Genomic DNA, 24,196 nt, shown 5'->3' on the forward strand with positions numbered 1-24,196 from the left:
AGTTGCTACATGACATAGTATCCCACTCTGCACAGGGCAAAGACATGTTTTTAGCCCAAGCTCAGATGCAGCATCGTGAGGTGTGACCTTGCTCTTCTGTCCAGTCTGCCCGCAACCTTCCTCATGAGACACCAGATGGATGGACCTGATATCTGGTTTGGAATTTGAGGTTAAGTGTGGTTTCAACAATCTGGGGATTTTTGAAAATCTTTCTGGGTCAAAATGTTTGTTCTATGCATATTATCAAAAAGAGATGGATATTTCATAAGTTAAATTATGCTTTCTGAAGTAATTCTTATTCATCTAATAGAATTATGTAATTGTAAAATAGTTATACTTAGTATATAGGTGATTGATATTAGGATCAGACAGAAGTTTTCAAACTGAGGCATTAAAACACTGAAGATAAATTTGAAATACTAATGTATTACAAAATTATTATAATGGTCAAGAAATATTCGAATAAAATAATCAGGCCCTTCAGGGGCGCCAGGGGACATCTCACCAAAGTCGACAAAATTCCCAGACATGGCCCTGCATTAATGTTGTTATAGACACGCACAACATGAATTACACATCTAGCCAGACAACTGTGTTTTGCAGTGCGACTTGAATTACATGTTTGTGGGCAATTGAGGCAGGGCTCTCACTTAGGTTTAAACAAAGACATCAAGAGCGTTGGTGTCTCCACGTCAAGACTGAAGCGATAATTACTCTCATTCAAGCAGAAAGCTCATAGCACAGGCGGGAATTAATGGGTGTTAGCTAGTGTCTGTGTCTTTGTAAAATAAACTTACACCAGCTGTCTGAGGCTCCATCTCACAAACTGCAACTGTCTTTCCACTCCAATTCAACCGCGTTTGCCTCTTAGCCACGGTCGTGCCCCAGCCATGAGCACCATGCGTATCCTTACTGCTGCTCTGAATTTCATTGTTTGGCAATTTGCTGATGTTCCTGTCCTGATAAATTTACAATGAGTGAGCATGGGATTCACTGTTTCGCTCAAGGACACTGTGAGAGGACAAGCGGAGAAACATAAGCATAAGCCTCTGAACTATCCCCTATATCAATGATAAACATTTTATATTTTAGGCATTTACCTGCTGTACACATTTTGGAGATTTACTGGCTTTGTATTTCAAAATAATCAAACAGTTAGAGTAGTGAGGTAACCCAATCACCATTAGGGGTTGCAAAATTCCGGGAATTTTCAAAAATGGAAACTTTACATGGGAATTTATGGGAAATTATGGGAATAAACGGGAATAAACTGGGAATTTTCAAAATTGAAGGTTGGCTCTTCATAGGGAACTTAAATATAGTTGAGGAAAGTATATTTTAGCATAATCTTGACTAAAACAAACAGATGCCATGGCTAACGAGACCACACCCCCTACTGGCACTGTGCATGCCTCCATCACATGTACAGAAGATTTCTAGAAGACTGGACCACACTTTTGAGCCTGAAGCACAAAGACTATTGAAGGCACACATTTGAGCCTGTGGAATAAACATATATAATATATGTATATATATATATATATATATATATATATATAAAATATATTCCCAGTTAGTTCCCCTAAATTCCCATTAATTCCCAATAATTCCCATTATTCCCATGGAAGTTTCCAATATGGAATATTTCGGAAATTCCCAAATTTACCGGAAATTGTCCGCCCCTTTGCAACCCTAATCACCATATCCAAGAATTGCTTGCAACACAAGAGACATTTGACCGACCTCCAAAGTCCTTAAAAACTATATGAAAAGATAGTTTTCCATATAGCTTTTCAATGCCTTTCAAAATTACACAAGCCTTTTTCTGATCGGATCAACAAAAGGAAATCAGTATCGTTTCCCTAGTCACCGACTAGACTACTTGTTAAGGTCATTGTCATGATTAAAAAAAGAAGTATTTACTTACAGAAAGTGAAGGAATGCAGTCATGGATGAGAAACCAATGTTGATTGTGCCCTTGCTTCAGACAATTGCTATAATTGATACTTCCTCTGGAGGTCTTTGTCAGGTTAACAGATTGTATTGGACATTTGAACAAATGACAAATGCTGTCGTTTTTCTTGTCTCCAAAAGCTGTTACTAAAATCCAAGATCCAAATGAGTATCAATTCATCTTAGTCCAGTGCTGGCACTAGCGAGCAAGAGAAAAAGCACTGATGTACAAGTTACACTCCCTCACCACGTTGCTGCATTGTTTTTCAAACCAAGAAACCCTGTCGTTAGCCAGATCAATTTTTTTTCAGCAATACCAAAACCCCAACCTGACCTTCTCTACTCTTAACCTCAACAATAGATTAACCCTTGACATTCCTCAAATTACTGTCACTTGATAGTCAGTTTAGTATCAGCATGGGACAAAACAAGTCAGTGTGAGCTGACCTACAAAAGGTCCTCCCAGGGTCACAGGTCCCAAGGGAGACCAAGGTCCAGATCCCAACAAGTATTCTTCAGGTTGCAGAGTGGCATAACTTTAAACCATTGGACTTGCATGAAAGGACAGGCTGGAAGCTTCTTTGAGACATTAATATTAAAGACTAATTCATGGGCCTATTAAAACACATATTCATGACCACTTGACACCAACAGAACTATGGACCCCAGGGAATGCTATAACACAACTTAGCAGCAGTACATGTGAAGTGTGCAACAGTATGATGCTTTAATTCGTGGTTTGCTAGAAAAGGCTCAAATACCCGTTTCTCTTCAGTGGTCATGTATGAAAAGGAAGTGCTTGAATACAGAAAAGCTTTTCAGTTTAAGAGTGAAGATATGGTACAAGAGATATGATGTTGCCCTCGCTCAAGCAGCCCTGCCACTTAACTTCACACACTCAACTAAAAAGGAAATACTCAAACCTTGCAACACAATTTTTCCAATCAAAAAATAGCAGTTAGCATAACAGTTGGCATCGAAGCAGAAGTCCAAAAGAATTATATTATTTACAGCTAGGCGCGGGTGTAGGTAAGTAATACAGCATACGTGATGCTATATCTTACACAGTGTTATTGAGAGCGGAGAGCAAACATATATCCAGATTATTATTGTATAATATATTAAATATGTTATTCATAGAGGTGAAGGGGACAGAGTTGGAAAGGAGAGTGCTTCTATTAGGGTTGTATGTATAGTATAAACAAATTAATACAGTTGGTGGTATGAACAATATAGATAATAGTAATCTGAACAATGAGAGAGGTTCAGCCTGTGCAAGACTGAGCAGTGTAAATATAAAAGAACTGAAACAGTGGAGTAATGAGTGCAATAATGCTTAGTGCTGTGGTGTGTAGTTCAGCAGGGTCACAGCCTCAGGGAAGATCCTGCTGGTGCGGAGCACATGGTCCTGTAACACTTGCTGAACGGGGGGAGAGTGAAAAGTCCATGGTTAGGGTGGGATGCGTTCTAGATAATGCTTTTCGCCCCGCCCAGGCAGCATTTATGGTAAAATAAATGTTTTCAATAGTGGTCAACTGGGTTGCCAGTGATTCAATGGGCAGTTTTCACCATCCACTGGAGTGCTTTACAGTCTGATGCAGACCGATTGCCACAATGAGATGCAGTTGATGAGAATGCTCTAAATGGTAAAGCAGTTTAAGTCCACCAGTATCGTAGGACACAGATAAGCTTTCTCAAGACTCTGCAGCAAGCAAAGGTGCTGTTGCTTTCAGAGAGAAGGTGAAATCGTCTGAGATGTGGACTCCAAGGAATTTGAAGCTTGATACACACTCCACTACAGCTCCAGGGTAGCGGGCATACAGGATTTTTACAGGATAGTCTCTCAAAGCATTTTGCAGTGATGGGGTGACTGTAGCTGGGTGGTAAGGCCGTAGCGGTGGAGTGCTTCGGTACGGGCACGATAGTGGTGGTCTTGCAACTTGTGGGGACCACTGCCTGGGCCAGAGACAGATTGGAAATTTTCCAAGGTTTTATGTCACCTCGTGGTGCGTGAGACATTTTTGTAAAATCTTGGAAGCACGTTACGTAGGTCGCAGTAGTTGAAGTCCTCAAAAACAACAAAGGCATGCAGCTTGCTTCTAGCAGCTCTAAGGTTTTTCAAGGCTACATTTGCATCCTGTGGCACATAAACGAGATGGGAGAGCGGGTGCATTTGGGAGCAATGTATTGAGGAAAATGGAATTTCCTTTTTCCCTTTTACAAGGCAAGTGACCTTTGTACTCAGGGTGGCTCTATCCTCCTATTTCTCCATTAGTACATGGAGACAGACAGGCAGAACACACACATAGATACACACACAAAAGGTATTTGCAATTTCTCTCTAAAGAAGCCCTCCTCATATACACACAGGCGCTCACTGTCCAACAGTCAATATTTTCTGAAGGATGGCCTCCCTCGAGAACTAGCAGGCAATCTGAGGGGGACCCTGCAATGAAAGGGCCCGTGATTGCATTCGACCGTAGCCCTTACAAAGATGTCGTACATCAAATGCCAACAGATAAAAAGCCATCCTCGAAGAGTTAATCAGCAGAGTAGCTTTCATGGCCACGCCACAATTTGTCTCAATATCAAGAAAAGAAGACAGACTCTCTCTCTCAAAAAGGAAAAAGCAACAATATAAATAAATACATAGCCTTAATGTATAGCCACATTTGTGTTCCGTGCAGCACTGAGTGCAATGTTATCTCAGACTACTCCATGGCTGCAAGTGATGCTCTGCTTTTATCTTACCATTTGCCAATATCGTCTGACCTTGAGAGTGAGCAAGGTGTGTGTGTGTGTGTGTGAGCGTGTGTGTGTGTGCATGCGTGCATGAGTGTCTGCTTTTGTACACTGGTGTATGTGTGTCAATGCCTGAGAGTGCATTGATGTCCCCCCCTCCCCTCTCCTCTCATTTGGGCTTGAGAGCCTGACCAATTTGCATTCTGAGTCACAGTGGAAATGCCTGCACAAGAGGCTGTTTAAGCATTTTGCATACTTGCCACCTCATACCTGATAGGATAGGCTGGTGTGAATTCCATGGAGCGGCAGACTGGGTGAGAATGAGGCTTAATCACGATAGCTGTTAACCCCCGATTCTAACCCCGCCGTACGAGCCACCACATTTCAATCAAATTAATACGCTGGCCTCACTGATGCCAGGGAAACAGGCAAAGAGGTCAATGGAGGAACAAGATATTTAACCCGGGCAAGACGCTTGCCAAATACTCCAAAATGCACAGTGAGCCACTTGAAAGATTTACACTTGAATGAGTGTTTCAGGGATTATCCAGAGCTGAGACGACTGAATCACAATGTCATTCAATCTTGCAGTTATAGTATGGATTGAGAGACATGTTTGAAATTTCTTCCAACAATAAATTCTTACAGACATTAACATGAAAAAAATAATGACTTTCTGCATGTGAGTATACATCGAGGATGCCAACAGCATCAGATTATTTTTGATAATCTTGGCATCCTTTTCCCCTGAGAAGCATTTCCCTTTCTGATTTGGAAACTGCAGAGATCAATATTGTGGGCTCAACTTTACAGTGCACTTTTTCAAGATGGTTAATAGCAAACTACTGAAATAGCCTTAATTGATTTTTAAAATATCACTCTATGATTTGTGATACTATATGACTGGCTTCTCATGTTTTATATGCACTCCAAGGAAATATGTGTTATAGGATGTTTTCCCCCTAAAATGGTATATTATTTACAAGAGCTCTGACATTAAAATACAACAATGCTATATTTAGCATTATTCAGTTGAAAAGGCAAAGTCAAACTTTTGTTCTTCTTTTGTTTTTAACTTATTTTTAGGAACTGCAACTGCCGACACTGGAACTGCTGGCCTGCTGTTAAAACTGGAAGAATCCTCTGTTCCTTTCATACATTCATTAGCATTTGGTACGTTATCCACATTCTAACCTTGTTTCAAATCTCTCTGTAGCAGTCCATCCACCTTGGCAGTGGACAGGCTCGATTATGTTCAAGGCTGAAACATCCCAGGGGTAAAATTCTTCATCTGTGCCTGGAAATCTAGACGGTCGTCCCTTTGCTCTCAGGACACGTCGACCCAGACCGTCAGCATCAATTGTGTCAGTCTACATTAACAAAGCCTCCGTCAACATCCATTTACCTACACTTTGAAGGCACAGGCACAATTCTACTGTAAATACTAAACTTGCCAAAGCGCTTTTGACCTCAACATTATATCAGATGTTGTTTTGGATTGCAATGAGGTACATAAGAGTGCACCCACTGACATACATAAAATGCTAACCGTTGTGTGTTTTTAGTGTCCTTCTGTGTAGGAACATTGGAGCAATACAAGTACCGTCATGCATCACCACACACTGTATAACTATTTATCTGTATGTCTGATTCTTCAAATTCACACATAAACATGCACGTCTCGTCACGGATCCCAAAGGTACCGTGTCCTTGGGAGATCGAAGTTTCGTCGAGCTGTTCATCAGACATCTGCTAAGCGCCTCATCATGAAAGCTCCGAGGTTTATTCCCTTGCGTAGCCGTGCCAAGAACAACTGGCAGGCGCCAAGAAACCTTCCACTCTGCCACCAAGGTTAGGTGAATGACAACGCTGAGTTACTGAGACACGACAGAGGTAGGAGGAGGCAGCCATGGAGGGAATAAAAGCAGGACAGGTAGGCTACAGGCACGTCCATCTGTGTTTTTTTTTTCCTGTTGCTTTTTACTATTGTCTTTTTCTTGAATTCCTAGTTGCATCTGCACCCCCCCCCCCCTTAGGTTTTCTCTCTTCTTATTCATGTTTTCTCACCGTGACTTTCAAAGTATTCACAACACAAAAGCAATGTTCCTCTCCCCTCTCACAGTCTTCTCACTCTAACCTACTCATCCCCATCTCTTTCTCTCACTTCAGAGCTAATGCTGTCTCTGCATTATTAATCATCAGACAACAAGGAGCAACAGGTGCTGCAAATAATCCGAAGGAAGGTCAAACAGGAGCATTGGCCAGGCCGGAAACCCAACCCATCTGCCCTCCATCGTCTCTATAATTCTCTCCTCACTGTTTCACTAGTTTGTTTGAGAGACGCAGAGGAAAGAGCCCGGGAACAGAAAGCAAACTGACACACAATGCAATGAATTCTTATGGAAATCATAATGAGAAGTTATTATCTGCAGAATATTATCTGATTTCTGTACAACAAACTTTATTGTTTACTGCTGACATCAGCCATCAACAGCCAATCACACATGTGCACGGATGTATCTCCCAGAATTACAGCAGCAATATTTAAGCACCTCCTGGCAAATCCGAATGTAGAGTAAGGTGTCTAGTGGAGCCGAACAATTAATCAAAATATCATCGAAATCACAATATGGCCAAATGGAATATCCAAATCGCAAGGACTGCAATTTTTATGATAAAAGGTCAAATGTGTCACAACAGACCATAGCATTGTGGTACTCCGTTTTATAAATCATATTCTCATGACGTAAAGGAACATGTTTGTTTGATACAGGCCTCTGCAAAAGTCTGGTGGTTTGCACATTTGAAGTGCACACAACAGCAGAATCTTCATAAATAGCGAAGGGAGCCATAATTTAGGGAGGAAAGTGAAAGAGCGAAGGGCATCTTAAGTCCCTTGAAGAGACTCATTTTGAGGTTACTACAAAAGACAGTATATTTGACATGACAGCGTATCTGGGTTAGTTATTCAGAAGGGGATTGTGGGCAGACTGATTGCACTGTTAGAGATAGCAACCCCATAATAAATGCTTTTGGCCTTTCGTTTCTATGTTTACTTCCTGTCTTTCTTCATTATAATTATACAGTAAAATAAGCAATATGATGCCCAAAATTATTGGGTGAGGGGGAGTATAAATCAGAGGACGTAATGCCACATAACTGAAACAGCTAATCGGTTATCACTCATCACAAAAAAAAAAAAAAAAAAAAAGGCTAAAATGGCTTCCCATTTATCCGGTCTTCTTCATTTTTTTTTTTTTTTAATCCAACACAGCAGAAAGAAGGCTTGTAGGCTGTTTTCATGAGCAATTTATGGGCAATTGAGGCTTTCTCCTTAACAGCAGTGTCCTCTGTCCAGAGAAATCTGCTTTCACCAGTATTAGAAAGAGAGTATTTATTAGCTTATATATAATTTATGGCTTTGGTATACTTTAAAATAAATGATTCAAAGACTAGCAGGGGTAGCAAGTGCACAGTCTCCCACTGCAACTTTTAAGAAAGAGACAGCACGTCCACCATCTGTGGAAGAAATACACGTGGAGCCATACCGAGTGTCCAGAGATGTATGGGCTGTAGGGTAAGCAAGGGATTCCCCCAAGGGGTCTCTGGCCTGTCGATAGGCTACAGCCTTTCTGTTGGAATCCAGGCAGAGAGAAGAGCCATCCATCAGGCCTCAACTCACACTACATGAGGCAGAGGGAGAGGGAAAAAAAAAAAAAAAAGGATGATTAATGTGCCTTCTGTGTGGTCAGTCTCTTTCCTCAGCACACACACACACAAACACACGAGCAAGAGGCTCAGATGTGAATGTACTCACACACACACACAAAAAAAACGCATGGACCTTTACACGTATACCAAGCTACGCAGGTGTTTGCAGACGAGCAGAGACATGCGCGTGGACACATACGTTATCACCGCAAGGCGATATTCCAAGGAAACATGTCTGAGCTCAAATGCTTTCTTGGCTTATTCTCTGGGGTGCATGTAGAGGTATCGACTACAGAGCGAGACAGCTAGCCCTTATTTATACATGTCCCTGCTAAGCCAACTGAAAAAAAAAAAAAAATCTTAGTGTAGTTTCCATCACCGTAGCAACCCTAAACGCATCACCATGTGACTGTTTCAGTTACTGAGCTCACAGGAACATGTCAACAGCTTAATTCTTAATTGAAACATAATTGCTACCTGAAATTCAAGCATTTATATTTTAGAAACAGGATTTAGTATTGAGAAACATGCACCGTTATAATTATGTTCTCCACAGACAAAAGCACATCCCGTCCCAAGGTAATTTATAAGGAGGCAAAATTAAAAAAAAAAAATCCAAAAGATCCAATCCTGTTATATCATGACAAAAATATTGCGATGCAGGATTTTACCTTCGTTATACCTTCAGTATAGTTTTATGTTCAAACCTCTCCCACAATTCAACTCCTTAAATACTTCCATTTTACGTTTGACGAGGGTCCAGGCGCCTGTAAAATGAAGAGCTCTTCTGATTTTTCCCTAACGGCCCTTTTCCAAGCTTTCTAGTCTGTGTGACTGTGTTCAGTTTGACTGAATGAATACAATGGCGATCCGTTCCATTGTGAAAAAACAGGGTAGTTTGGCCATTAAAAACTCCACACTCAAGTGGATTCATTTTTGTCTGGCCACAAAGGATCACACCGAGCTCATAAGCTGCACATTAATATGACCACAGATCAATGGGGCTGTGAGCAGTCTGAAGGTATTGTTGATGCATTGGCTGGATTTACGACGCCGCAGAGATGAATAGGGTTGACTGGGAGACCTGACATCCTTTGGCAGTGCTAACTAGTGTTACTGATGAGATATAGTATGTAGGTACAATGTCTATACAAAAAATGAAGGCTCCTCTTAAAGGAAGAGAGATTGCTTTACTTTCAAATATGTGCTAGGACCTATTTCAAGGGCAGTTTGTGATTTTTTTTTTTTTTTTTGTTCTGTGTAGCCTATTGCATATCATAGCCATAGACTTGAAATCAAACAAGATATTGTATTGTTATATTGTTGTAGTGCTATCTTGCTGCAAAAAGAAATTTCTTCCTTCGGGTCAAGGAATCTAAACTGAATGACTCAAAGCTGTTGTCAAGACGTTACAAGCTAAAAAATACATTTCATTTAGAACTGTATTTCATGCACATGATTTGAGAATAAAAAATAAAAATATACCTACAAAAGTATAAAATGAAGTAAATATTTAGTTATTAAATTACTTTAATTGTTGTTAAAATAAATACATTATTTGGAATGACACGGCTATAAAATATTATTCAGTTAAAATCATACAAAGTAAACAGTGTACATGCATAATGTGGGAGATTTATATAAGACAGCTAAGCAGGTGTGTAGTGTATTGGCTGAAGACTGAAAAGGGTGATTGATTGGAATGAATGGCTGAAATATTTCATTCTGGGTTGGTTCAGAAAAACAGTTGAAACAACCTTGAAAATGACACACATGATTTAAAGAACCTGTTGAAATGGGATTTCTTTTCTTGATTAATTCAATGAAAACAAAGAAATAACCACATTAAAAAAGAAAGACATTTCCTCTTGCACTAAGAAAATTAAGACTTTAAGACAAAGTGCCACATTTAATGACTTCCTCTTTGTTTCCATCTTGGATGCTAAACACTTCTCTGTAAAGCACTCTCCAGAGATCACCTGTCAGTCAGACAGTGCGAGTTCTAATTTGACGTGTTCTCCTCTGAATTTCCTCGTCTTTTTCCTTTCTCTTGTTCAGCCACTGTTGGATATTTATTTTCTAAGAAACTGTCGCAGATTGTTATTTCAAGCAAGACAAAGTTTTGGGGCGTGTTTTGAACCGCCATTGAGTTTGACATATCAGAACGAGTAATGGAAAAATATCCAGTGGTACCCAAGCTGGAGTGGTTTTTAGAACCGTTCTGTCTGTTACTCTGTCCCAGTCTGGGCGGGGCACCGCTGGCCCCGGGCCCCGGACTATCAGTCAGGCTGATGTATAGGTCCACAGGGTACAAATGAAACCTGTCACAACAAGGGTAATGATGTCAGAGTCACTATAGCTCACCGCTGGAGGAGCAGAGGGAGGGAGACGAGGGGATAGGAGGATGTGGGGAAGAGAAGACGGTTGAAGAGAGAGAATGGAAAGAAGGGAGGAGGAGAGTGAGTTGAAAGTAAGGGAGGGAGCAGGAGAGGGAAGTAGGGAAGGAAAGAGGGAGACAGGAATGGGGACAAAAAAGTAAGGAAAGGAGAAAACAGAAGAATGAGAGCAGGGAAAAACATGACAGGGGAGAAGAAAGGGTGAGAAAGAAGTAGTCAGAGACTGAAAATTTGAAGAGAAAGAAGTGAACAAAGAGGGAATAAGCAGTACAGAGAGGTGACTGAGGACAGTGAGAATAGAGACGGAGATGTGGACAAAGAAGCAATAGAGGCATGTATGGATCGAGTGTGTGGAGAAGGACGTGTGAAAAAAGGAAATGAGCAGCAAAGGGAGGGATGTGACGAAGAAAAGCAGAGGAGAGAGGTGTGAAGCAAAAGGAGTGAGGAGTGAGCAAAACAGTAGAGAAGAAGGAGAGTGAAGGAAATATGGAGGAGTACAGCTGAAAGAGAGGGAATAAGGGGCGGGTTATATCTGTATTAGTAGAAACAGAGAAAAAAAAAAAGGTCTGGGAAAGTACATCTTTGACCTTGAGAACTGAATGTAGACAAAATCATCTTAACTCAAGGACCATTGACTACTTTTTCTCGGCCAATCAATCACCATGTCAAGATATCCACATCGGCTCACGCATAAAGTTTTCTCCAGCATCAGAATACAGTCTCTTTTCTTTACTCAGTGTGTGTTTGTTTTTGACTGTTACTTTATCATCACATAAAGTAACACCTCTATAATGTGAGGTGTACAGCAGCTAACTAAAAAGAAGACCAGTCACTGATTAGTAAGAAATCTTTCACGGCCACTAGACCATCCTCCCATAAACCAACGGTGGTAGAAGTGGCTGCATTTATCCATGCAGCTGAAATGCAACATCAGAGACTGTCCTACTGATTAAATCAACCCCATTGGTCGCATCTTATTATGACTCATAGTTACATTTTGTTGTTGGCAACCTCGAGAAAGCAAGAGAGGAAGTCAAGTGACATGGCATAAAGGGCGACTAGGTTCACATTAGGAGGAGGCTGTGTATGGAGCGGTGGACAAAACACTGGATTGACTGTTCCACAGCCTTAACTGTGTATTTATTATTGTAACCATGACGACTAAGGTCCTTTAACACTAATGAAAAACTTATTTCACAATCTGGTAGTGTTTTTGCCTAAACTTAACCAAAGTGCTCCACTGTTCCACAATCTTAACTATGTGTTTATCATTGTTTCCATGACAATGATGGTCCAGTATGACCACCACTGGTACGCTTCTTATCTGTGGTATCCGAGGACAGGGGCAAACAACGTACATGGTGGTTTAGATTGGAGGAGTTGTTGTAACATCCAGAAAGATGTTGAGCCACTGCTTTTTTTTTGTCAAATGTTAACTTACTCCCCTGACTTTGGGAGTAACAAGTTCTGTAACCTGTGTCCACAGTGGAGTACAGTAGCTGACATGGACAAGACTATAAAATAACCCGTGTCCTCTCCTTGTCTCACTTCCTCTCTCAATATCAGTGTCTCTCTCTGATACCTCAGTGCTGCCTCAACATGACTCTTTCATTCTCTGTCCTCATCCTGCATTATCATTGACATCATCCTTTCTGTCATGCTCTCTCCACTGTCCCACACACACACACACACACACACACACACACACACACACACACACACACTGTCTGCATCCTCCCTGGCTTCTCCTCTCTGGCAATCTCTCTCCATCTCAAGACGTGGCCACTAATGGATTGAAAGTCTTGTGGAAGAAGCAACAGTCATTTAAAGATTAATGTCAGGCCTGGTATTCTGAAGGGCAGTCAGCTCAGGCTGTGTGTGTGTGTGTGTGTGTGTGTGTGTGTGTGTGTGTGTGTGTGTGTGTGTGTGTGTGTGTGTGTGTCTGTCTGTCTGTCTGTCCAGTAGAGGACGTGCACATGTCATCTCTGCAGAGATGCCCTCTTCATTATCAGCCATTAGGCAAAGACTCAGAGAGAGAGGAAGCAAGGGAGGGTTAGCTGGCTGGCTCATACAAGCACATATCATGGCTTGTCACTTTCTTCACACTACCCACTACTAGACAGCCATTAAAACCAAGGACTTTCATCAATTAACATACCTCACTTGTGCATAGGTATTAATATGCTCTTCACCGTCTTTGATATATATGTGGTCCATTTAAACCGCAGCGATATAATGTGCTGTTGAGCCTTTCAATTAGGTGTGTTTTGTTTTCCGTGTTTTATATTTTACTTTTAAAATGCGGTGGATTTGTTCAAATTTGATCAAAGTATTTTCTGGCAGGGAATCTTATCCATTAGTAGGAAGTGATATTAGCAGTGAATGAATGAGCACTCAAAAGCAGAGAGGGGTAGACTAAATCAATCTCCACCACAACAACCACTAAGTGGGGGGAATTCAGGTATTCTGAGTCTATGACATCATCATGCAAGTCTGTAAACTATATAAACTATTACAACAACCATGTGTCAACATGGTGACAATATTTCTCTTGTTTCCCCGTAAAACTCCATCCATGCGTTATCTAAACTGCCAGTGACGGAGTGGCCACTGGGAGGAGTTGGACTTTTCCCGATGGGCCGCTACACCAATTGGGCCAGTGGCTCAATGTGAGAAAAATATAATAAAATAAAAAGCATCACAGACAGACAGACAGAGCAGCGGGAGAGAAATAGATGTGACTGTGTTGTGTTGATTGGCACAGTGGAGCAGGTTGTGCGGCCCAGCCTGGTTCTGTGTGTCCGTCACCTCCGTCAGGTTGTATTTGCTGGTATCTTTATCGTGATTTAAACACTCAGGCAGCCGGCAGTGAACTGTTGCTGACTCATTTTACATGAATAACATAAGCGTCTGGATGAAAAGTTCAGTAAATACGTTTAAAATTGAGAAAAATCCAACAGACAGGAGGAGCAGAGCAGCAGAACGGGTTCAAGACCACGACTCCAGTCAAGTTTTACAGCACAGGCGCAAGGAGACGAGACAACAGGAAGCTTGTCTGAGTGTATTTAGCCAGATAATGTTGTATAGCTTCGTTTTCTACTCTGGTTTCATGAGAAATTTAAATATGCTAATGTAAGTCCTCACAGACTGTGTGATCAGCTCAATCTACAGAATTTTATTACAGAAACATTCAGTGAAGAAAAAGCCACTAAAACTCAAATATCTACAGCTACTTTGCTGTTGTAGTTGTGGATTGTAATATGAAAATGTGTTTCTCATACAATAACAAAATCATTATTGACTCTGTAATTGTGTAAATAAAAATTAGTCTATAACATATATGAAAATAATTGGTGTCCATGTGTTTCTATTTAAGGTATTGTTCTACAAATGATCATAGTTAATTTAACCTCTGTTTACTTAACGTGTGACATGGGCTGTGTATGTGTTGATGCGTCTCCAGATGGGGTTTTGGTGGGCCAGTCTGAGTACAAAAGTCCCAGGGCCGACTTTTGTTCCCACTTCACCCCTGTAAGCTGCTGACCACACTGGGGCAGACAAGTGTACTGCTAACAAATATATGGACAAACAAACGGCTTCCCATTCAAATGTGGGAGGAAAATCACACACACACACACCAATCCAAATTTCCAATGTAAGCAGGCCATAGCTTAAGTCATAACATGAAGCACAGTTTCCGGCGGGGGATAAACACTTCTTACATCTCTTGCAGTAAAAGTTAAGTAAGTGTAGAAACTGGCAGGGTGGACTTGCGGTTGAAAGTCTCGTAACTGGCACATCACATTTCATTTTTATAACAGCTAAAACATCCTTGAGCAAGACACTGAAGTACTGGTTGCTCACTCAGTTCAAATCCTCCTGAATAATAACGGCTGAGACAACAAAGCTCTGTTATGCTGCAAGGACATAATGAAATAACAACAAATGTTACAGCCTTTAAACCTGTCATTCTTTTCAATTTTAAGGAGCCCTTAACCAAACGAATGTCTTGATCAATTCAACATTTAAACACTCAACATGGTGTGTTCAGAAAAGGGAGTCAAAAAATAATGAGAAAAAAATTATATACAATGCTTCTACCGCTGTACAAGTATAAAGTATCACACAGGGGTACAATTGCTTACATTTCAACTTGATTCTTAAATGCAGCAGTCAAAGGAGAGATAATATGTGGAGCTATTGTCCCACAAAGTCTTTAGATGAATCAATAGCAGAGGAGCTTATTTATTGTCCTCTCAAGCAACTGATCATTCCAGTTCTTCCTGCAGTGAAGATGGAGGATGGACGTGCATACAAATGTTCTCATATTGAACAGCAAAGTAATCCGAGGGGCAGCCACTGACAGAGGAATGATTAGAGCAGTAAATACCCACACACACACACACACACACACAAACACACACACACAGGCACGCACACACACACACAAGTCCATATGTGAGTATCTAAAGGACAAAGAAACCCAAGCACAACCAATGCCCTTCAAAACACACAGTCTCTTGTGGCTTTTATTTAATTGAGCAACTGCCCCTCGAAATATCTCTACATGTTCCCGCTGCAGAGAAAGACTCTTTGAACATCTGTGGTGTGTGTTTTCCTGTGAAGCCAGTGAAAGCAGCAGCCCGAGCTCCTCTAAATATTTAATGAGCCTGTCTGATGGTCATAATCGCTTTTAAGAACAATAGATGAAAACAAAGGGCGCCGGCGAAAAACTGCACCCGAGGTTAAAGCCACATCTCAGAGTGACAGGGCAAGCTGGCTAGAAAGGAAAGAGAAGGGGATGAAGGATGAAAAAAAAAAAAAAAGGGAGAGGCACTCAGAGCTATAAAAAATACATGACAGGTGACTATCAATGTTAAGCGGGACTGGCGTTTAACCTGAGAACAGTATATAGAGTCCCATGACATGCTCTGCACTTAAGAGCTATTTTTGGAAGGTGACATGTACAGGAAGGAGTATGTCTACACTCTGAACAGCAGTGGAGTAATGCAACGTTAAGCTGCGCGGCATGTGAAACAGGCACCATTCATGTTTTTGTTTTGCCGGATCATTTTTGTGTTGTTTTATTTTTTTTTTTTTTCAAACATTTTTTGCAATTTAATGACAAATGACTCATTTTGTCTTCTCGTTTTCAGCTACCTGCTGAAAAAATGTGTGTGGAAAAACTCAACAGCTGTGTCACTCTCTTTCTCAAAGTGATCTACAAAACGTTGCTGTAACAGTTTCATTGAAAACCGTTTTATTCTAAAGTACATTTGCCATCTGTCTGTCTCCTGTCACTCCTGCCTCCTATCTCGGGAGGAAGTACGCCTGCAGTTATGGATGAGATTCACCTGCTCATGGCCACACTGAAATGGATGAAAACCCACAGTATTGCGGTGGGTGGGTGGGTGGGTGGGGGATGAGGGATGTTTCAGATGGGTATCTCAACAGATCTATTTGAAAATGTATTATTTTCATCCTTGAAGGCCTGAAGGGCCTGAACACAGGAAGGACAGGGAGATGTGTCAGTCAAACAAAACTCCTTGTGCACTGCAAAGTAGAGGATGAGAGGAGGAAGCTTCCCTACTGCCAACTATATCTCTGTGATGTCAGACGGATGTTACAAATGGCTCGGTAATGGAGGAAGAGGAGGAGTTGGTCAACTTCAGGAGCAAAGAGATGGACAGTTTTGAGTTCGCCAGCGATTACAAAGCCAGATAGGACTGATATTACTGAGTGTGATCACTTGTAAGTCATTAATTAATCATCAATAATTAATTATTAAACATTATCTATATAGACTTGTAAATAATACATTTTGTCAAGCTATTTTCTATTCTAAGCCATTACACGTCATCATTTGAACATTGTTTTCAAATATGTGAAGAGCAATGTGCAAATTATTTAAAGATGATGATTTCAGGATGTGTTTAAACCCTAGGAAATAATCTGTTATTATGACACACCATCATCATCACGTGTACCTTATTTGATCATTAGTAAATAAGGTAAATTCATGTGTAGTGGAATGCATATGCTTTTAAGAATGTACAAATAATTTGATTGTTTAACAGTTGAACATCACTGTGATCATTTTTCTTTTATGTTCAACTAACGATTTCAAAACATTCATCACAAATAGTACTGTTACTGTAAAAAGTGTAAATTATTCAGCATGTACAAATATCTCTAGGTTTTATTCATTTGTGGAATACACTTTTTAATTAAGTTTTCGGATTGTGTTTCCCAAACTGGATCTATATTTAGTTGAGGTCTTCATTTCATAATTCACGAGGCAAACATCTAAAACTTGTGAAATCAGAGTAGAGGAGAGAGCAACGCAGGAGAGACAAGGCAGGAGACAGGGAGACAACAGGGAGATGTAAATAATAACTAGACGAGGAGGAAAGAGGAAGGGAGAAACAACACAGGCAATCAGTGGGGAATGGGATGGTGTTGAGCTGAAGGAGGAAAGAGGCAGAGCTCAGAGAGAGAGCTTGAGGGAACAGACAGAAAGAGAGAAAAACCGAAACACAGTGAAAAGAAGGGAGAGTACAAGAAGCAAAGACACAAAGAAGAGGAATGATGGACAAGGAACAGGAGTGGGAAAAAAAATGAACTCAATTGACATGAAACAGGAGCTGGCAGCCAGATAACCAGAGAGCTTTTTTTCTTAGTGTCAATTAAAACAGCACTTCACAAAAGGTACACAGGAGGAGGAGGAGATGGGATGTAGTTGAGCTGAGGTGGCGCAGAGGTCGACGTTTCAGCTCAACCCCGTCCTTCTGCTGTCCATCTTTGTGAGCGTGTTAGAACTCAAGGGTCTGACCACTGGTGCTGCACTGAGCTGCTTTTCTTTTCAAACTCTGAAGACTGCATGCAGTGACCCAGCCTCCCCCGGTGAACTCACTGACCGTAAACATATGGAGGGAAAAAAGGACGACATGGGAAGAAAACATGCCTTCTATCTCCGGGAGGATAAATCAAAGTGATGAACGGGACAGCTTTGAAAAATCGGCAGTCCTATTTGAGGTTTGTCAAAGGTCTGACTGATTTATTTGGCAGGAAGTGATGGAAGGGAAGGTTCTCCATTTCCATGTTTCCATTCGAGACAAGCAGGGCAAGCTCGGGGCAATTGGAAGGAGATGCTGTTTGCCTTTCTTGCTTTTCTGACTCCAGGGTTTGGAGTTGTAAAAAAGAAAAGGATGGATGGGGAAAGAAAAGGACAGAGTGGGAGGTAAAAGAGGTCGAGAGAGAGACTGAGGGAAGGAAAGTGAGACGGACAGGGGCAAAAAGTGAGAGAAAGCAAGGAGAAAGCACAAGGGAGGCAGACGGAGAATAAGAAGCAGATAGGTTCACCTCTCATTAGCTCGCCTGCCACACACTACGCCACAAAGCAATGCACCACCCAAGGACATGAATTAAACAGAGAGCCAACTACCTCAGAGGAAAGCAGCCCTGCCAGCACTTAGCCAGGCCTCATAAACAACCAGCTCGCATTTGTCACTTCCTCTTCACCCAACAAAGTGACAGCAGAAATAAATTACCTTTAAGTAGACCCCGATCCTCCTCTCCCTCAGCATCCTGTTCTTGCCTCGGCAGCCGGTTTGAGCGAACAGCGCCAACCCGACAGACAGCAAAAAAGGTAAAAATACAACACAACATGCAGATTGAGGCCTTAAGTTAGTTGTCACAGTGGAAGCCAGCCTAAAAGAAATCCAGTCAGTCCAAAATCCAGTCCATTCACTCCTTATTGGAGGACGTACTAAGATGCCAAAAGTGGGATTATCTTGAATTGCAACAAACAAAAAGCCATGTGACCATAACATGATCAAGACCCGAAAGAGCAAAGATGATTTGATTGGCCAACACACTATTTGCTGCAAAAGGTTGAGCAGTTCCCAACCTGTCTGCCCAACAACCACTTGATGCTAACCCCCACACACAGCCATACTACTGTGTACAGTAGCAGCAAATATATCAGTTCACGCATTAGTGAGGGATGCAGGCTCTTTCTTGATGTCGAACAGATGATCTTAACTACTATACCGTAGCGATAACATGTTCTCATCCTCCCAGGGACTGTGGGTGTCATACATTGTACCGTATGACAACTAAAGAGGACAAATTGGATTTTCCTAACACTATCTCTTGGGAGGAGAGTCAGAGTTCAGTCAGGGTTTTATGGGGCTGGGGAGGGGGAGGTTCCCAGCTGTGAGAGGCATCTAATGAAAGGTAAAGATCTGACTTGTGTCAGGGCTTAGGAATGGATATATATCTGAGTAATACACAAGTACACTTACCTCCCCCCCCCCCACTTCCTCCATACCCCTGAGCTCCAAAGCATAACCTGAAGCTGCTCCAAAAGCTCTCTATCACTACTCCTCCTCCTCCTCCTCCTCCTCATTATGTATCATTCCCCCACAGCTGGGACAACCACTCCTTCTCATCCCATAACTCTGGAACCTCCTTCAATAAAAAGAGGAAGAAAGAAAAAGAAAAAAAAAAAAAAGAGGCTGACCACTCAAATTCCTAACATGCCAGTAATGGTATGGTTTGAACAGCCATAGCCACACATCTATCATCAATCATCCCCTGGACCGCTGGACAGGGATCACAAAACAAACAGCACCTGGATGCATGAGCCAGAGGGGCCACCCACACAAAGATTGGTGTATGGAGCCATTCACTGAACACTCTCACCTTGGTTAATGATCTTACCTATCTCATTAGTGTGAAACAATACTCCCCCTTGACACAAAAAAAAAAAATAGAGAATGAGGAAGGTTTTTCTTCCCCATTGTAAAGACCCCCGTAAGGGTTAGGAGTTTGGCTAGGGTTCTGCCATCAAAGCTGCTATTGAACTAGCCTCTGGAGAAAACACAGGTTTGTTAATCAAGCGAAGGCAAAACAATTACTAGAATCCAATAATCAATGTCTGTGGACAAACAATAAATCCTCAGTGGCTGCTTCAGAGGTGGTAGGAAATGGGTTTCTACTGATTAAACAGAAACCTGCTGGTATGCTATCGTTAGCTAATAGTTTCGCCGCTACACCATTTAGCCCATCTGATTAGGTTGTTTGACACAGACTATGTAAAAGCCATTACAAAGTCATTTTCCTTTTTCTTACTGCATTCTTGCTGAACTACTGCTAAGACTAACAGCTCCATCCCTTTGAGGACTTTGACTTTCTTCTTTTGTTAGCTGTGAGAAATTAACGTTGACGACTCTAAATATGATTAAAAATTAAATGTCTTCAGCGTTAATGTAAGTGGATTTCCTCCGGGTACTCCGGCTTCCTCCCACAATCCAACGACATGCAGGTTAATTGGCGGCTCTAAATTGCCTGTAGGTGTAACTGTGAGCGTGAACGGTTGTTTGTCTCTATATGTTAGGACTGTGATAGACTTAGCGTCCTGCCCAGGGTGTACCCTGCCCTCGCCCCCAGTGTCAGCTGGGATTTCCCCCCTGTCCCCCATCCCCGTGACCCTAAAAGTATAAGCAGTATGGCTAATGAATGAATTAATGAATAAATTAATTAATGTAAAGTAGATATAAGATAAATGCAGAGGGGCTTAAAATAAAGTCCTAATGTAAAATACACTAAAGGAATTAAAGAGGTACTTGTACAATGGCTATTCATGAGGCAGGAAAGCACACATCCAAATTGATGAAATTTAACTAATAAAAAGGCCTGTTAGATTTCAGCAAAAGCTTCAGAGAGGTCACAAGGGTTAGGGCCCTCGTGAATGAAGGGTATAACCTCTCAAAATTTGCCAGACATAATCACTCAACCATGCAGATTGAAATTTCAATTCCAGTTGTCTTCCACCGGATCAGACATCCGGATTTGGCAGCAGGCGATGGGTGGAAAGCCTAATAGGGTGCTGGGAATTACAGCAAGAGGAGGAGAGCTTGATGGAGAATGCCGGGGGAATCAGGTAAGACAAATCTGTCTGGATTTACGAGAGCCGTGTGCGAGCTGCAAATAGAAGAATGTAGACCAGGTAAACAGTGGGCGAGTTTATAATGTGTAGCTCTGAGCGTACAGTTTCAGTATGCTGCCAAAAATGACATACTTTACCTTCATTATTGCTCAGTTTATAAGGTCCACAGAAAGAGAGACTGATTTAAATTAAACCATGCCAGAAGATTTTCTCTGACTTTGTCCTGGAAAGCATGACAATGAACACAAGACTACTTTGTGTTTTTTTCTTCTACAAGGGGAGTGCAGCAGAAATAATGATCGACTGTACAGGCAGTCAAGCCCACATGTCTCCACTTAGCACAATAGCAACCATAACACTGCCGTGATCAATAGTTGCTCATGCTTGCTTTAAAAAGGTCCCATCCTCGACCCTCTTCCTGTCCATCTATTCTTGCCTCATTTCCAGTCATCTCTTCCTCCCTGTCTCATCTACAATTCTAGCTTCTTTACTTCTCCTGCTCCCTTACCTCCACTTGCTCATCTTTTCTCCCTGCCTACCTCACAGACTTCTCCTACCTAAGATCTCTCACAGTATCTCTCTTCCCTCCTCCATTTGTCGTTTCCTCCATCTTTCTTTCTCAATTCTCCCACTCATTCCTATTCTTCCATGCCCCTACAACTCATTTCTCCTTGCCAACACTCCTTCCTCTCCCTCTCTACTCCCTGCCATCCCTCTCTTCTGTCCCTCACTCTGTGTTGTCTCTCCATCCCTCCCTCACTGTCTTTTTCAGTCTTTGCATGCTTTCATAAATTCCTCTCTTCCTAAACTTGTTTGTCACCCCTCCTCACCATAACCCTCTATTCCCATTCTTTCATGCACCTCTACACTATTCCCATCTTTCTTACCACTCCTCTTCTTCACCTACCGGTGTTCCCCTTCTGTTCTTTCTTTATCTCCTCTCTCCCATTTCCCTCTGAACTACCTACCTCTCTTCTCCTCCCTCTCACCTGCCTTCCATCGCTGTCTTCCTCCACCTCACCTTCCCTCCCCCTCCCTCCTTCCCTCCCCCACTCCCTCCTCACATCTCTCTCCAACCAGGCCCTCTATCCTCCACCCATCTGCCATTTCCCCCCTCTATGTCTCCCTTGCTCCCCTGCAATCCGCAGTTCACAGGTTTCCCAGGGCACATTGTTGCATCCCAACGGAAGCTTGCACAGCATTCTGCCATAAATAATTGAAGAGGCCCCACATGGCCAGGCACGCTCAGTCTAAATGGATTATTCTGGGAGAGATCAATGCTGGCCTGTGAGGGTTTTATTAGGGCCTGCAGATGAAACGTACAAGGCCACCGCCAATGGTCTCCTCTCTCTGTCTTAATTCTGCCCTGCTCTAGCGTGACATTCTCACCACCTCCTCCCGCTCCTTTCCTGCACCTTCAACCGTCCACCCACTCCCGGTGACGACCCTGCCACACCACAAGAGGACCATTGCTGATGCCTTACAGAACCTCGGTACAGTACCTCTGAATTAAACATATATGACTATCCAAGACAGCATATGAATCATTCATTCTCTATGATGTCTTTGACTATGATGCAGTCTAGTAGTAAACAGGCCAGACAGTGTTTTGTTATCCCTGGCGTTGTCGAGATGCATCATCTTCACAGACCCCCACCCTCATCAGCCCCCCTGCTCACCAGCATGGCTGAAAACATCCGGCAATACCCACTGGAGTTGTCATGGGCAAGAAGGGGGGGGGGGGGGGGGGGGGGGGCTAAAATGCTACAGTGACCTTCAAGCGTTACGACCCTTGGGGGCGGGTGGCGGCTGCAGTGGCAAATAACCCTCTGCAAGCCTCTAGCCTCTCTCCCCAAGGGGATTTACATCTGTCTCATCCAATGAGAGGTTTCCTAATTGTCTACTTTCCGGAAAACATCCTGCATAGCTGCTGGCAACCATGGACAGTTTGTCAGTTACTTGCCTCTGTTTGATTCCACTGGCAAATAAAGAGAAAAAATATTTCATTTAGCTAATAAGTGTCTCCTTCATGCATTACCTGTGACCCCATTGTCTATCATATTTTGAAATGATAGACAGTTGAAAGAGATAATTTTACATTCAAACAAACACATAGTGACACACAACTACAGTGTCACTAGACAATGTAGTCACCGCATTCAGTGTAATTGCTGGGAATATGACTTTTCTTGAACATTTTTTTTGGCACTGACGTACAGCAGAAACAAGCTTGCAAAAGAAAAGCAAGAACTTTTGAAATGGGCACAGCTGTAGCAGAGATCAAAGCCACCATCCATTCAGTTTCTGGCTTTCTGCAGTCTTTGAATGAAACAGCTCAAGGCCAACATACAATGAAAAATCTTGAAAATATCTTCCCTAACTTTTTTAAATCATTTTATTGTAAACCAGAGGTTTTCAGGGGGTGGGGCGTCACGTGAGACAAAGATGTGCATGAGGTGAAACGCAATTAAGGTAGCAACGTTAAAACCTTTAGGGCCCAATTGCGTCAAAATTCGTCAAAAAAAATGCGACAAAACCTTCTGGAAGTCGAATGGACGGACAGACAGACATGATGCACATATTTTTACACTTACACTTTACGTGGCCGGCATTACTTCCGTTGTCCATTGCGAATACAAGTCCATAAATCCACCGAGAAATCATTAGAAAGAAGAAGAAGAAGACGCTCCTTGTTACTCCAGAATCTGCCTGAGAATTATCACGTTTTATGTTTTCGTCAGAATTAGAGTATTCCAGTTAAAGTTGTCAGTACGTCCATCGGTACACTGCTAACAGGAACCGCTAATGGCTAAATCGGCACACTTTTAATCGCCAAAATGCCATGGAGAACTACCTAATTTACATCGTGGCAATATTTGAAGGCTACTTCCTCTTCAGAGCTCCCAAGGCATTATGGGACCCACAGTTTCAAAATCGGAGCATTTTTATCCCCCAAATCGAAGTTAGACAGAATGAAAGAGAAGGAACACAATCCATTAATATGTTCATGTTGCACCATCAGTATTTTTTATTAACTTTTCCTATTGCAAAAATACAGTTTTAATATTGTTTTCAGATGGAAAATGTATAATATAACAATATAGTTTTACTAGCTGGGACAGATTGCACCACAATTCCCCTCTTCCACTAGCCTAATGTGTCCCCTCTGACTGTGTGTTTTTGACTACACCTGAACCCATTATTTGTCGGCATATTCTCGGGTTCTGTAAACACACATATTACCACTGCAATTATCCTTGAGTAAAGAGCCCTCCGAATGCTTAACATGCTGCTTTAACCTGATCTAAGACTCCCTCAGTGATTATGAAGTCTTCTCCTCACCAGTGAAAATGAACCATGACCTTTTTTACCTCAACCATACTCACTTTTGTGATTACTGTGAAGACAGCATAATCAAACCTTACAAGAAGGAGATGTAGGT

At 41.9% G+C, this 24,196-nt stretch overlaps 1 protein-coding gene across 11 annotated transcripts in view; it reads right to left on the reverse strand.

The window, feature by feature from the left end:
* Window positions 1-24,196, reverse strand: part of ptprsa (protein tyrosine phosphatase receptor type Sa) — a 232,879-nt gene that overhangs the window by 203,687 nt on the left and 4,996 nt on the right. The window contains exon 2 of one of the 11 annotated variants that reach the window (XM_056377807.1): window positions 8,244-8,378. The exons of the other annotated variants lie outside the window; for them this stretch is intronic. The gene's annotated coding sequence lies outside the window, so the exon portion shown is untranslated. The remainder of the gene's footprint in view (window positions 1-8,243; window positions 8,379-24,196) is intronic. 11 annotated transcript variants of the gene reach the window in all.

Source organism: Seriola aureovittata, chromosome 6 (genome assembly GCF_021018895.1).
Source record: "Seriola aureovittata isolate HTS-2021-v1 ecotype China chromosome 6, ASM2101889v1, whole genome shotgun sequence".
In the NCBI taxonomy this organism is placed as follows: Eukaryota; Metazoa; Chordata; class Actinopteri; order Carangiformes; family Carangidae; genus Seriola; species Seriola aureovittata.